Source organism: Narcine bancroftii, chromosome 10, assembly GCF_036971445.1.
Source record: "Narcine bancroftii isolate sNarBan1 chromosome 10, sNarBan1.hap1, whole genome shotgun sequence".
In the NCBI taxonomy this organism is placed as follows: Eukaryota; Metazoa; Chordata; class Chondrichthyes; order Torpediniformes; family Narcinidae; genus Narcine; species Narcine bancroftii.
In genome coordinates, this window is record NC_091478.1 from 101,504,736 (window position 1) to 101,518,134 (window position 13,399).

A 13,399-nucleotide genomic window follows, 5' to 3' on the forward strand; every position below is an offset into this window, starting at 1 on the left:
CTACAAATAACCCTCTGATGAAGGGTTTTGACCTAAAACGTCATCAGTTCCCCACTGATGCTGCCCAGATTTCAGCTTGTTTATTCTTTTCTTCTTTCTTTGGCTTGGCTTCGCGGACGAAGATTTATGGACGGGTAATGCCCATGTCAGCTGCTGGCTCGTTGGTGGCTGACAAGTCCGATGCGGGACAGGCAGACACGGTTGCAGGGGAAAATTGGTGGGTTGGGGTTGGGTGTTGGGTTTTTCCTCCTTTGCCTTTTGTCAGTGAGGTGGGCTCTGCGGTCTTCTTCAAAGGAGGTTGCTCCAGATTCCACCATCTCCCTGGGGAATAAAACTGCCTGCATCCAGTAAGACACGATCCGACAAATGGCAAGAAGCATTTGTGCTACAGGGTAGTGAACAAAGATCATTAGGAAGAGTGAGTTTAACTTACTCTGCCCTATATTCAGTGACATCCTGATCCCTAAATCTCCAACATCCATATCCTAGGAGTTGCTCGGGAGCAGAAACTTAACCGAATCAGCCATATAACTGCAAGAGCAGGTCAGAGGAGAAATATCCTGAGATAATTCACTCGTCCTCTTTCATCCTCAAACCTTTTCCAGTATCTGCCACACACAATGCCTGGACTGCTTAAGGTGGGATGTGGGTGGGAAGGGAAGGTTGAGAATCACTGCTCTCGACCCAATTGTTACTGAAATATTTTGCTTGAGAAAAATTCTCATTGGCTCATTTCCTTTGGAATTACGAAACCGTGCACATAACAAGTCAATGAGGTACGATTCAAACTCTTTCTTTGCACCCAAATGCCACCTTAAGCAAACCCTATGGCACAGGGAATACTTAAAGTGGTATGTGAGTGGAAAGAATGAGGTTGAGAACCACTGCTCTATTCCCTGTATATTCTGGAAGCTCCTTAAATACTACTGTCATATTTGCTTCCAAATGCATTTCAAATAAGAGTCAAAAGGCTCTCCACCAGCCACTTTCTTTGGCTATTAGTCCCTTTAGGATTCTGCTCAAAGTTTACGGGCTCCCTTCCCTGGGAAGCAATTACATGTCATTATTTTCTTCCATTCTTCTCTGCTACCAATCCCATAAATGCGCAGTGGCCCTGGGAGGGAGGGAGTTGGTGTGCATGGCCTCTGTTGAGAATGGCTGTTCTCAATCTGGGAAAAATCAGGCTGCTTGATCTGGATCGCAGCTCATCTGTTTCATATGTCATAGATAATAATGCATTGTTGTTACTCACCCGGGCTTTAATCAGCTTTAGCTTCCAGACCCATGACCCTTCTACCACCTAGAAGGACAATGGGCAGCAGAACCATGAGCATGTAACCTTCCACAAGTTCACTCCAAACTGACTCAAGATTCTATGGATGTTGCAGATGATCTGGAACTCGCTCTATTGTGGACACAATACAAACAGGGATTTTTAGAAGGAAAGTGAATAGGCAATACAGGCAAGTAATTTACAGGTCTCTGGTGAAAAACGTGGGGAATTGGACAGAAGAGGGTAGATTCTTCAGAGATCCTACACAGATTCTCTGGAATCAATGGTCTCCTTTTGTCCTATAACACTCCCATGATTTTATCTTATCTTTGGTCATCAGTGTTAAATACATAAATAAGTCCTTACAATAATAGGAAGGGCTGCTCTCCTGACAAAGGGCTCAGGCCTGCAACACTGAGTGACTTTTACTTCCTAGGGATGCTGCAAAACCTGTTGAGTTTCTCCAGCATTTTTATGTACTGCATTGGACCTCAGCATCTGCAGGATTTTCTGTTCACCTGACAATGAGAGGACGCACTCGTGCATTCTGAAGTCACTGAGTGAGTGATATTGTAGTCAGTCTAATATTTGCACACGTGCCCCTTGCCCTTGAAATTGCCACTGGAATTTCAATGCAATAAATAGGACGTGAATGTATTCTCCCCCAACCTCTTTCAAAATGTGTTTCTCAAGCAGGCTTTCAAGAAAATGTCATGGGATGTTTGACATCCAACTGATATGCAAGCAGAAACTGTACTTAACATCCCAGCTACAGGTCCCTGTACAGCGGTCCCTTTGGCAGCATCAGTAGATTAGGTGCTCAAGTTTATGGTGGGGCTCAAACCCATGACCTTTAGACTTGAAGACCAGTTGCTACCACTGAGCCAAATTGTTACGAGTGTAGGAAGGAATGCCGGCAAGGTCCCTGGTGAGGTAAAGCCACGGTCTCCAGTATTCTATTCGCAAGGTTGGATCTGGTCCATGTTGATTCACTGTTTGTGTTGTGTGTGATGGGAAATGGAAAATGCCGCTGTGATCCCAGTCACTTAGACAGGCTTACATTGTGAACTGTGGTTATCTGATTTCACTTCTCAAATCTCAAAACTCAAATGTCTGCCTCTGCCAGAAAATTAAATGTTCTTTCAAATTTAGGCCATCCAATTGTAAAAGATCATCACACAAAAGAGCAAACTGAATGATTAAATCTTTTAGAACATAAATTAAATTAACAGCAACTAATCTGAATACACAGTCAATAAATGAGCACCAGTAAAGTGTTTTCCTAATTACTCTTTGATCAACAAGATTTCTTTAGAGTTTCTTTTTGAATTTATTGAGGATTACTCTTTTTTTTTGCTGTGGGTCTGGTCTTCACAGCAAAATTAAAAATCTTTTTCATGCCACTTTTTCAAACACTTTCATGACCTGAACCAAATGACTCATATCTTCTCTTTTCTGGAGAAAGAATCCCCAACCTGCTCAAACTTTCTGAAAAGATGCAACCCCTCACCATGGTTTCCTCTTCTCAGAACTGAATGCATGTGGCGACATTGTTTGGAAGATGCAAGAGACCGCAGATGCTGAAATAACGACCAAAAATAAAACCATTGGCTGGAAGAGTCCAGCAGGTTGAATAGCAGCTGCAGGGAGTGAGGAATTGTCGGTGTTTCAGGTAGAAACCAGTCTCAATTAATCCCGATGAAATGTTTTAACCCAAATTGTTGACAATTTTTTTTCCCTTTAGTAATGCACCCTGATGCACTGAATATGTCATGAATATGTCACAAAATTTGTGATTTTGCAGCAGTTTCTCAGGTACAAAAATTACTATAAATGACATTTTGAAAAATAAATTAATTAATGAGCTAGAGTCTGTGGTTCATTGTCCATTTCAGAAATCTGATGGCAGAGGGGAAGAAGTTGTTTTCATACTGCTGGGGTGCATCTTCAGATGCTTGTACGTTCTTCCTGATGGTAACAGCATGAAGAGGGCATGACCTGGTTGGTGAGGGTCATTGGCGATAGAGGATGCTTTCTTAAAACAATGCCTCTTGTAGTTGAAGAGAAGACTAATGCCCATGATGGCACTGGCTGAGTTCACAAGTCTGTTGTCTTTTCCTGTCCTGTGCAATGGCACCTCGATACCAGTGAAGTGCCAGTTGATAAAGTAGACAAAGACGATGTGGTCAAACAATAATCATGACTTTTATTAGCAGAAACTCATGGTACAATAATAAAAGACAATGGGTGCATATACAGTTATATCCAAGGGGAGTGTCCTTAACAGTAGAGATAATGTACAGCCAATGTTAGTACAGCAAGGCTCGCCAGAAGGGAGACAGGCAGCTTGGCAGACATTCACCACAGTCTCCTCCGGCAGAAGAAGGGTTAAAATGAAATGGTCATCTACTAGGAAAGACATGAATACCATGTTTGGTATTGAGAATACTCTAACAGCCAAAATATGCCAGTATCTAGCAAGCAATCAAAATATAATGAGATGTTTTATGAATATGTCGGCCTATCAGGTTGTTTACGAATTCTGGTGCTTCTTCTCAAAACAGGTGGCTCCTTTGCAACCTTGGGAACTGGTACAGTTCCTGGGTCTGTAGTGTGGGAAGGACTGACTTCTGGACCCGCTCCAGAATCGCCAGCGTGAGGCAATGGAGCCTCAGCATGGCCATCTGAAAACTTATTAGGGGTCACAGGCTGGGGGGTTGAGCACAATCTCTCAGGCTCACTCTGAGTAGGGGTGTGAAGAAGAGGCGAACCAGGCGAGGCCAGATCTCTTAGTACTCCCATCTGGGAATTTAATATGAGCATTGTTGGGGTTGGTATGCAGTAGCTGAACTGCTTGGACTAGGGGGTCTGTTTTTTGTGCCTGAGCATGGCTCTTCAGCAGCACGGTTCCAGGCTCAGATAAACAGGCTGGCCAGTCCATCACAGTTCCTGATTTCCTAGGAAAGGCAAACATACGTTCATGAGGTGTTTGATTTGTTGCAGTACACAATAATGACCAAATAGAATGTAGCGCCTCAGGCAGCACCTCCTGCCCCCGGGTAACAGGGTAACCATGTGTTTTTAAAGCAAGATTAACAGTTTTCCAGACTGTAGCATTAGCCCTTTCGTCCTGCCCATTACCCTCCGCATTGTAGCTCGTGGTACAGCTGGTGGCAATCCCCTTCCATAGCAGGGCTCACTGCAGTTCAGCGCTCATGAATGCTGAGCCCCTATCAGTATGAATGTAATTTGGAAAACCAAAAGTACTGAAAATTCTGTCAAGTGACTTAATGACAGACACTGACAAGATGTCAGGGCAGGGTATCGCAAAGGGAAACCTGGAATATTCGTCATTTACAGTAAGGAAATGTACATTTTTGTTGTTGGAAGGTAACGGTCCTTTAAAATCTAAGCTAATCCTCTCAAAAGGTCAGGTTGCCTTGATGAGAGTGGCCTCCGGAGCTTTGAAGTATTGCGGTTTGCATTCTGTGCAAGCGGGACAGCTTTTAGTCAGTTTCCTGACTTCTTCCAGAGAGTAAGGAAGGTTGTTAGCCCTTATGTACTGGAAGAACCTCATGACTCCTGGGTGGCACAGTCTGCTACGTATCTCTTTTAGCCCCTCTAGCTGAACACCAGCAGCAGATCGAGACAATGCGTCAGAGGGATCATTTAACCTGCCCGGTCTGTACTGGATCTCATAATTATAAGTTGAGAGTTCTATTCGCCAGCGTGCCATCTTATCGTTCTTGATTTTACTTTTGTGTTTAGCACTGAACATGTAGGCTACAGATTTCTGATCAGTGACAAGAGTAAATTTTCTGCCAGCTAGAAAGTGTCTCCAGTAGCGAACAGCTTCAATAATAGCCTGGGCTTCTTTTTCAATGGCAGGATGTTTAAGTTCAGGTCTGCATAATGTGCGGGAGAAGAATGCCACAGGTCTGCCCTTTTGATTAAGGGTTCCTGCCAAGGCACAATCTGAGGCATCAGTTTCCACTTGGAATGGGACATCCTCGTCAATGGACGAGAGTGCAGCTTTGGCAATATCAGCTTTAATTCTCTCGAAAGCCTTCAAGGCCATTGGAGAGAGAGGAAAAGATTTAGTGTCAAACAGAGGGCGTGCCTTCGTGGCGTAGTCCCGAACCCATTTGCAGTAGTAAGAAAAGAATTCCATACACCTTTTAAGGGCTTTTGCTGAGTTTGGGGGTGGCAACTTCTTAAGGGGGGCCATTCTTTCCGGGTCGGGGAGGATTTCACCCTTGCGGACAATGTAGCCCAGAATGGGTAGCTCTGTCGCGTTGAACACACATTTGCCCTCGTTAAATGTAAGGTTGAGTTCTTTAGCTGTTGCTAAAAATTTCTTTAAGTTGTTGTCGTGATCAGCCTGTGTTTTCCCACAGATTGTGACATTATCCAGATATGGAAACGTACCCTGTAACTCATACGTCCTAACAATCTTATCCATTTCCCTCTGAAACACGGACACACCATTAGTGACCCCAAAAGGTACCCTTTTAAACTGGTATAACCCCCCATCAGCCTCAAAAGCTGTATAGGGCCGTTCCCTTTTCTTAATGGGGATTTGATGATAAACTGCTTTGAGGTCGATAGTGGAGTACACTTTGTATTGCACTATCTGATTAATCATTTCATTGATGCGTGGCAGGGGGTAGGCATCCAGGTTAGTGTAACGGTTGATTGTCTGGCTGTAGTCAATAGCCAGTTGTCTCTTAGTGTGATTTTTCACGTCTACCACTTGGGCCCGCCATGGACTCTTTCTAGGTTCAATTTCTCCCTCTTTAAGCAGTCTCTGGGTCTCTGCTTTGATAAACTCCCGATCCTCTTTGCTGTAAGAACAGCTCTTAGTGGCAATCGGCTGACACTCAGGGGATAAATCACTGAAAAGGGAAGGAGCTTTGATCTTTAATGCGGACAGACCGCAATAACTAGCGCGGAGGATGGTAAGTGTGGGTAGTGGCTAGACTGTTCACCTGAGATTGAATATCTAACCCCAGTATCACAGGGGCGCAGAGCTCCAGCATAATAAAAAGCCACACATCAGCAAGGCAATGTCCCTGCAAATTTAAAGTAACTTTACACTTGTCCCATACAGTTTTTGTCAGTTCACTACGAGCCATTGATATCTTTCGATTTTCTGGATATCTCCGCAAATTTAAGGCTCTGGCAATTCTCTCGTGGATGTAGTACTCCCCAAGTCTATTAGACAACCAAGAGTCTCACCATTCACCTCCCCCTTCATAGTCGACCATTTCAGTCCATAACATCCCCCAAGCTTTACAGTCAATTGAGCTATCACAGGGGATCTCACTTCGCTGTCACTTGAAGTTGATTCAGCCTGTTCGTCTGAAGATTCCCCCTTTTCACAGTTGTCTTCCATTCCTGCAGCTCCAGGATGGATTTTCTTGGTGCTTGTCCTCTTCTTCTTATCAGAGGGAGTACTTTTCACCTTACATGCTTTAGGGAAGTGGCCAAGTTTCCCACAAAAGCTGCAGGTAGCAAATTGAGCCAGGCACTTCTGTCTGGGATGCCAGCTCTTATCACAGGAGTTATTTCAGGAGTTTGCCCTTTTCTTTCCTTTGAGGTTCCAGCACTCCTGGATGTTTCCTTTTCGGTTTCTAGCATTTCACTGGACCGCATGGGACTTCTCAGTGTTTTGGCTAGAGTGACTGCCCTGACATCACATTCGTTTGCCAGCGACTCGAGGGCCAGTGCTTAGGCAGCATCACTTTCCCCGGGTTTCTGGCGTCTAGTCAGCAACTGGTGTCGAGCAAGCACCACATTCCGTGGCATCAGATGTTCCCGGGCTATAGCCAGAGTGGTAGCTCCTTGTGTTACGGCGAAAGGGACCTCACCCAGCAGAGAGTTCAGGTGGCCCACTGTATCGCCTCGTCGAACACATTGTTTTGAGCCACGTAGGATCACATAAAGAATATTTTTAAATGACAGGAACATTTGACAAGTTTATTGTCACATTTTGCCAGGTACAATGAGAAGGGTTTATTTTTAAAGCAGTCTCGCAAGTGAATTCTAGCAGGAATACAAGGTAGAGGAGCAACAGCACATTCGGGTGTGTTGAGTTGTCACTTGGTACATAAGGACAGCATGGGAAATCTATTGCACAGTCCATGCAAGAGCTTGATAGTGTACACTTTCACACCTTTAAACCTTATCCTCAGTTGAAGGAGGGAGAAGAGAGTTTGGCTGCAGTGGGATGGTCCAGAATTGCACATGGTTCAAGACGATAGGAAGTCGAGATGGAGGAGAGTGAGGTGTGTGTGATGTTCTGTGCTGCTGGGGTGTTTTATATATATGGTGGGTCAACCTTTTGCTTATGGATAGGTCTGGAGGAAATTTATAGAAGGCTCCAAGATATAAACGTATTAAATAAATCTTTATCCCTCCCAAGACTTTGAGGAACTTCTTTAACTGATTGTAGTGAGATTGTGAGCTCTTTCCTTCCAAGGAGCGAAGCAAGTAGCTTAAGGTATATGAGAGGGAAAGGGATGAAGTGACGTGAGAAAGAGTGGGAGAAAGCTTAACAATTGAGTGGAGTAGTTGTCTCATTCATGTTTATCTGTACCTTGTTTTGCAAATCTCTGGCAATCAATGTAAAGCTGTAGTTTTAAAAAGAAAATTCATTGCATGCTTTCTCAGCGAGCATTCAGTTAACTTGGAAAATCCCGCAACACTGCTGTTCATTCGCATTGATCTCAAAATAGGAAACTTGTTAGTTCACCACCCTATTTGCAGAGTGAGTTTCTCTTCATCTGATATTTGAGAAGTATCGGTTATGGAAGGACAGCCAACAGAGAAATTAGACCCATTCGCAACAGATCAGATGCATTCACAGGACAAGATAGTCAAGGAATATACCTACATTCATCACTCCACCTCCATGATTCGATACCATGACCCTTGTTGGAAACCTTCAGCAAAGAAATCTCCGCACCAAACTGAAAATCATAAGGACTGTCCAGGAAAAAGTAGATTGATGGCTTCACTAAAATATCTTTCAGATTCAATGTCTGGCCTCCCTCTGTGTCTACAGAAGATCCAATGTCATTAAATGCAGGTAAGTTACCCATGGTAACAGGAGCAGAGTATACCCTCAATTAACAAAGAAAAACCAGATTTATTGGGTCAGTTATCTCATTGCTTCTGTGGGAATATGTTCTTCACAAATGGGACTTCAAAAACACTTCGGCCTTGAAGCATTTCAGGATGCCTAGGTGGAGATGCTCTGTGAATACAAGTTGTTAATTGTTTGCTTGCTGCTTGTCCATTATGATTACCCTGCAAGTGTATTGACAAAGCAAATATACTCCACATCATCACTTGCCTCCAAGCACTCTGCATTCCTGAGTGGATATAGGCATTCAAGGCACAAATTCAAAAGCTCTTTCCTAATCCTTGCTTAAATCATAGTGATCTTTGATAGGTGAAGAATCAGTGCTGGAAATGAAGTAGTGTGTAAACATTCCTGGTGTTGTTCATAATCTTAAGGTATGGACCTCTCTCCTCCTTCTTTACAAAACTTCTAGAATCATATTAAGATTCTCCTCTCTCTCTTGCTCTCTATGAAGTTACTTGCTTGATAATACCCCAATATTCATCAAGTCAGAGGTGGTCGATGTTGGAAATTTTATGGCCTCGTTCCTTCCTGATGGATTCACCAAAAGGCTCTTTGCTGCTCACAAACAAGACAGGAGAGAGCAGGCAACACTACTTAACTCCAGACTTGATTGGGAAGCTATCTATTTCCCACCCATTGATTTGAACTGCCCGGTGGATGTCCATGTGGAGCACTGAATCCAATTTCTGATGAGTTCTGACTGTTATGATGCAAGACAAATGGTAGCAATTTGCAGTCAACAAGCCTCCATTAACAAGGAAATTTTTAATGTTTTAAATTTAGATATGTAGCCCATGCCACCAAATACCCCAATTAACCTACAATCCCTATACATTTTAAAAGGAGGGAGAAAACGGAAGTAAGTACTTTATTGTCGTTGCAAAAGAAAATGCAACAAGATTAAAAAAGCAACCCACAATACTCACAAATACAACATACAAGAGCATATAAAACAATAGAAACAAAAGATAAAAGCAGTAGCATTAAAACAATACAAAATACACTAATTGGTGGAGTTTAATTCTTGGATGGCTCCGGGATAGAAATTGTTCTTGAGACTATTCATCCATGATTTCATGGACCTATATAGTCTACCCTAGGGCAATAGGTCGAACAAATGATAGCCTGGATGAGTAGAATCTTTAAGGATATTGGCTGCCTTCCCAATGCAACAAGATTAAAATAAATCCTCCAAAGAGGACAAGTAACACCCAATAATCTTCTGGGCCGTATTGATAACCCTCTGAAGATCCTTCTTATCTGCTGCATACAGCAGGCAAACCACATGGGAAGGCAGTAAGTCAGCACGCTTTCAAAAGAGCACCAATAGAAGAACACCAATAACTTCTCCTGTCGTAAACAATACCACATACCCTAATTGGTGGAGTTGGAAACCCACGCAGACACAGGGAGAATGTACAAACTCCTTACAGACAGAGCCAGATTCGAACCCGTGTCACTGGTTGGGCTAACCATTACATTAACTACGCTGCTGTACCATACCCAATAGGCCACCAACGTGACAACAACAAATTAAGGAAATGTTGAGTGAGTGATAATTAGCGACCCAGACATTTTAAGTTTTGTCTTAAGTAGTGCTGAGGATCTTTGGCAGCATGTGAAACTCAGCACCTCTGGTAGAACAGCCCTGCCTCAGTATTCTACAAGCATCACCCTCAGTTTTTAAGTTTATATGAAACTAGAATCTTTCAACAGGCGGGTGCATTCAACCAACTCATTGTCTCAGGTACTTGAAATGAAGCCTTTTCTTAGGTGTGCATTTGTTCAGTGCTGGGGGCTGCTTGGTTGTTGCGAGGCAGTGCAGAGAGAGGGATCCTCTCCTTTACAATGGGAAGGCTAAAGTTTTAAGTGGCATCTCAATCAGCCTCAATCAACCCAAATGAAAGAAGACTTGCAATTCTAAAACACTTTTCACTCTCTCAGGTCACATTTCAGCAAAATGAATACTTTTGGTCACTACTGGAAAGGTTATCCTGTCCTGTCCTTGCAATACCAATTGTATCTCAACAATCTTAAACTTGGCAAAAAATGTCCTGTCTCTCCGTCCCCCCCACCCCACCACCATTTTTAATTTTCTTCTGCTTTTGGACAGTGAAGAAACAAAAGAAATAAAGTAAAAATCAATTTGAAAACAAGTTCATGGTTGGGTAAAGGTTACAGAGTCCTTTAATATTGTATTGTAATGGTGTGAAAGAAACACTCTGAAACTGACAACACAAGGGAAGGTGTCATGTTACATGTTTCTCTACCTACACAGCTATATTCGACAGCAATCAAGTAATTCAATACAGTCCACTCCTAAAACATAACGTCCCATTATTGTCAGCCACTGAAGGACTGAAATTAGCCCAAGAATGATCAAAATCGCTTTAGTTAGCTGGAAGCCTTATACACAATATGTTTCCAGCTCCTTCAAACATCTGGTCTATAAAAGATGAGCTCAGTGTAAACCAGTGGTTCTCAACCTTTCTCTTTCCATTCACATACCATTTTAAGTAATCCCTATGCCGTCAGTGCTCTGTGATTAGTCAGGGATTACTTAAGATGGGGTATGCGTGGAAAGAAAAAGTTTGAAAACCACTGTTTTAATCGTACCTCTTTAACTTGTTAATGTGCAGTTTCATCACTCCAAAGGAAATGGGCTAATACAATTTTTCTCAAGGAAAATATTTCATTAACAATTGGGTCTAGACTTTCTCTTCCCACTGACATACCACCTTATGTAATCCCTGACTAATCACAGAGCATCGATAGGATAGGCATTACTTAAAGTGGCATGTGAGTGGAAAGAGAAAGGTTGAGAACCATTGGTTTACACTGAGCTCATCTTTTATAGACCAAATGTTTGAAGGTATGTGCGTGGAAAGAAAAAGATTGAGAACCATTGGACTATAAACCAAATGCCAACTTTGGTCCACATTAGACTGAACACAATCAGTGTAGCGGTAAAGAAGCCACACTCATCCCCTTCAACTTAAAACAAAGGATAATTTTGAGCTACTCATCTCCTCTCAGTGACCCATGTATGGAATTATCAAGCTCTATGCTATGGTTCAACAGCTTGGTATCAATCGCAATCAAGAATTGCACAAGTTCCAGCAACCCCCAAAAAGTTTAACGTGTCCACGAAAAAAAAAGCTATATCAGTACCCAATTCCATTACATGCTCTTCCTTTCCCCCCCCCCCCCTTCTCTCCTCCCTCCCTCCTTTTTATTCAGACACAGCCTGCTTTTTGCTCATACTTTGATGAATGGCACAGGCCTAAAACATTGGTTCTCTACCCTTCTGAAAGATCCTGCATGGACCACCTGAGTTTATCCAGCACCTTTGTGCCTTGCACCATTACACATTCACTGGTGGACCATTAGCTGCATTAATGAGATATGCTGCAATTATTTAACCCAGGCTCCTTCCACCATATCAAGCAAACCAGCAAACTTCTGACATCTAGAAGAAAGGTCACAACACTTGCAGATGCCTCTCATTCACACGCCAAGCTATCTGTGAAAATTATTGCTATTTATTTATGATAATTGGATGAAGTATTGGAATTCTCTTCCCGAGAGTTCTCTGGATACACTTGCCACACACAGATTAGAATAGACCATAAAGACCACCACCTTCTCAAAGGCAATTAGAGATCAGAATGAACTAACTAACCTGGTTGGATTCTCATGGGGTTAACCAGGTCAGACCCTTTCTAACTGCTGCGTAACTGGGCACTAACCAGACAAATTGCCCGGTTAATCTCATTTTAAATGGAAGTTTGAAAGGGCCTAGTATTTTTCATGTCTATGTTACCATTAATGTAATTAATCCCTTACGAAATCAAGGGAATAAAACAAATAAAAATATATTTTTTTCAAAGGTTTTTGTCTGAGTTTATTTGAATATTTTGAAATATGTTTTGTTATTTCTTGTTTGTTTGGAATTGTTGTTTTTCATAGCATTGTAAAGCTTTTAATTTTTCTTTGAATGCCAAAAACATTTGTTTTTACTGTTGTCCGAGAGATGGAATACTCCACCACAGTGGTGGGGGGGGGGGTGGGGGGGGGGGGTGGGAGGGAGACACTGAATGAAAAATCTCTCCAATATTTGCAGCATTTCATTCATGGATCTTTACAATCTTTAGAGTTCTTCGCTGGTAATGGTGGGACTAATTCTATTCATTCCATGAGCACTCACAGTGCTAGTCAGTATTTTTCTATAGGCCCTTTCAAACTGCCATGTAAAATGGGGTCAACCGGGCACTTTGCATGGTTAGCGACCAAGAGTAACATGGCAATTTGAAAGGGTCTAACTGGTCAACCCAGTCAGAACCCAACCGGGTCCCTGATCTACCTCAGAGGTGGTCAGGGAACCCAGTAAAACTTACCCAGGAGTTCTGTTCTGGAGGTTTGAAAGGGGAAATGGTGCTGGCAGAGTTGTTCTAGTGGCGTGGGAGATTTATGGGTAAGGAAGACAGCCATTGCTCCTGCATTCCCGCATTGAGCCGTTGCCACGAACTGGAGTGGCGTTCGCAGCAGTAAGCGCTCCCTGCCCTGTCGCGCCAGCGGCACGTCGCTGAGGGGAGTGCTTTTATTTTTATATAAGGGCTTCTTTCAGTTGGTAATTAAAACTGGAGATATAACCAAATCCTTTATTTATTAATACCAGTATTGTATTTGGAACACAGGGTATCATGGTGTCAGCAGTAAAGCTGAAACAGTTTTAATGATGTTATTATGTTCAAAAGAGAGTTAGATAAGACTCTAGTGGGCAAAGGAGTTAAGGGTTATGGGGATAAGGCTGGAAAGGGGTACTGATGGTAGTGATCAGCCATGATCTGTAAAATGGCGGTGCTGGCTCGATGGGCCGAAGGGCCTACTCCAGCTCCTATTGTCTATTAACCAATGATCCAGGAATGCACAGTTGTGTGGTACATTTTGGGCAATGATAACCTTTGGTTATTGAA

At 42.8% G+C, this 13,399-nt stretch overlaps 1 protein-coding gene and 1 long non-coding RNA gene across 35 annotated transcripts in view; one reads left to right on the plus strand and one right to left on the minus strand.

Annotated features, from left to right (window-relative positions):
- The window catches only part of LOC138745038 (transcription factor Maf-like), a 374,863-nt gene that overhangs the window by 208,989 nt on the left and 152,475 nt on the right, over positions 1-13,399 (plus strand). For 10 of the 33 annotated variants that reach the window (XR_011345929.1, XR_011345928.1, XR_011345932.1 and 7 more), the window contains 2 exons: positions 1,389-1,463; positions 2,803-2,945. The exons of 21 other annotated variants lie outside the window; for them this stretch is intronic. The gene's annotated coding sequence lies outside the window, so the exon portion shown is untranslated. The remainder of the gene's footprint in view (positions 1-1,388; positions 1,464-2,802; positions 2,946-13,399) is intronic. 2 more of the 33 variants (XR_011345940.1, XR_011345927.1) reach the window with 1 other exon arrangement.
- LOC138745042 (uncharacterized) overlaps positions 1-13,399 on the minus strand; it is a 38,454-nt gene that overhangs the window by 19,688 nt on the left and 5,367 nt on the right. For both annotated transcript variants that reach the window (XR_011345976.1, XR_011345975.1), the window contains exon 2: positions 1,253-1,405. This is a non-coding gene — a long non-coding RNA (uncharacterized lncRNA). The remainder of the gene's footprint in view (positions 1-1,252; positions 1,406-13,399) is intronic.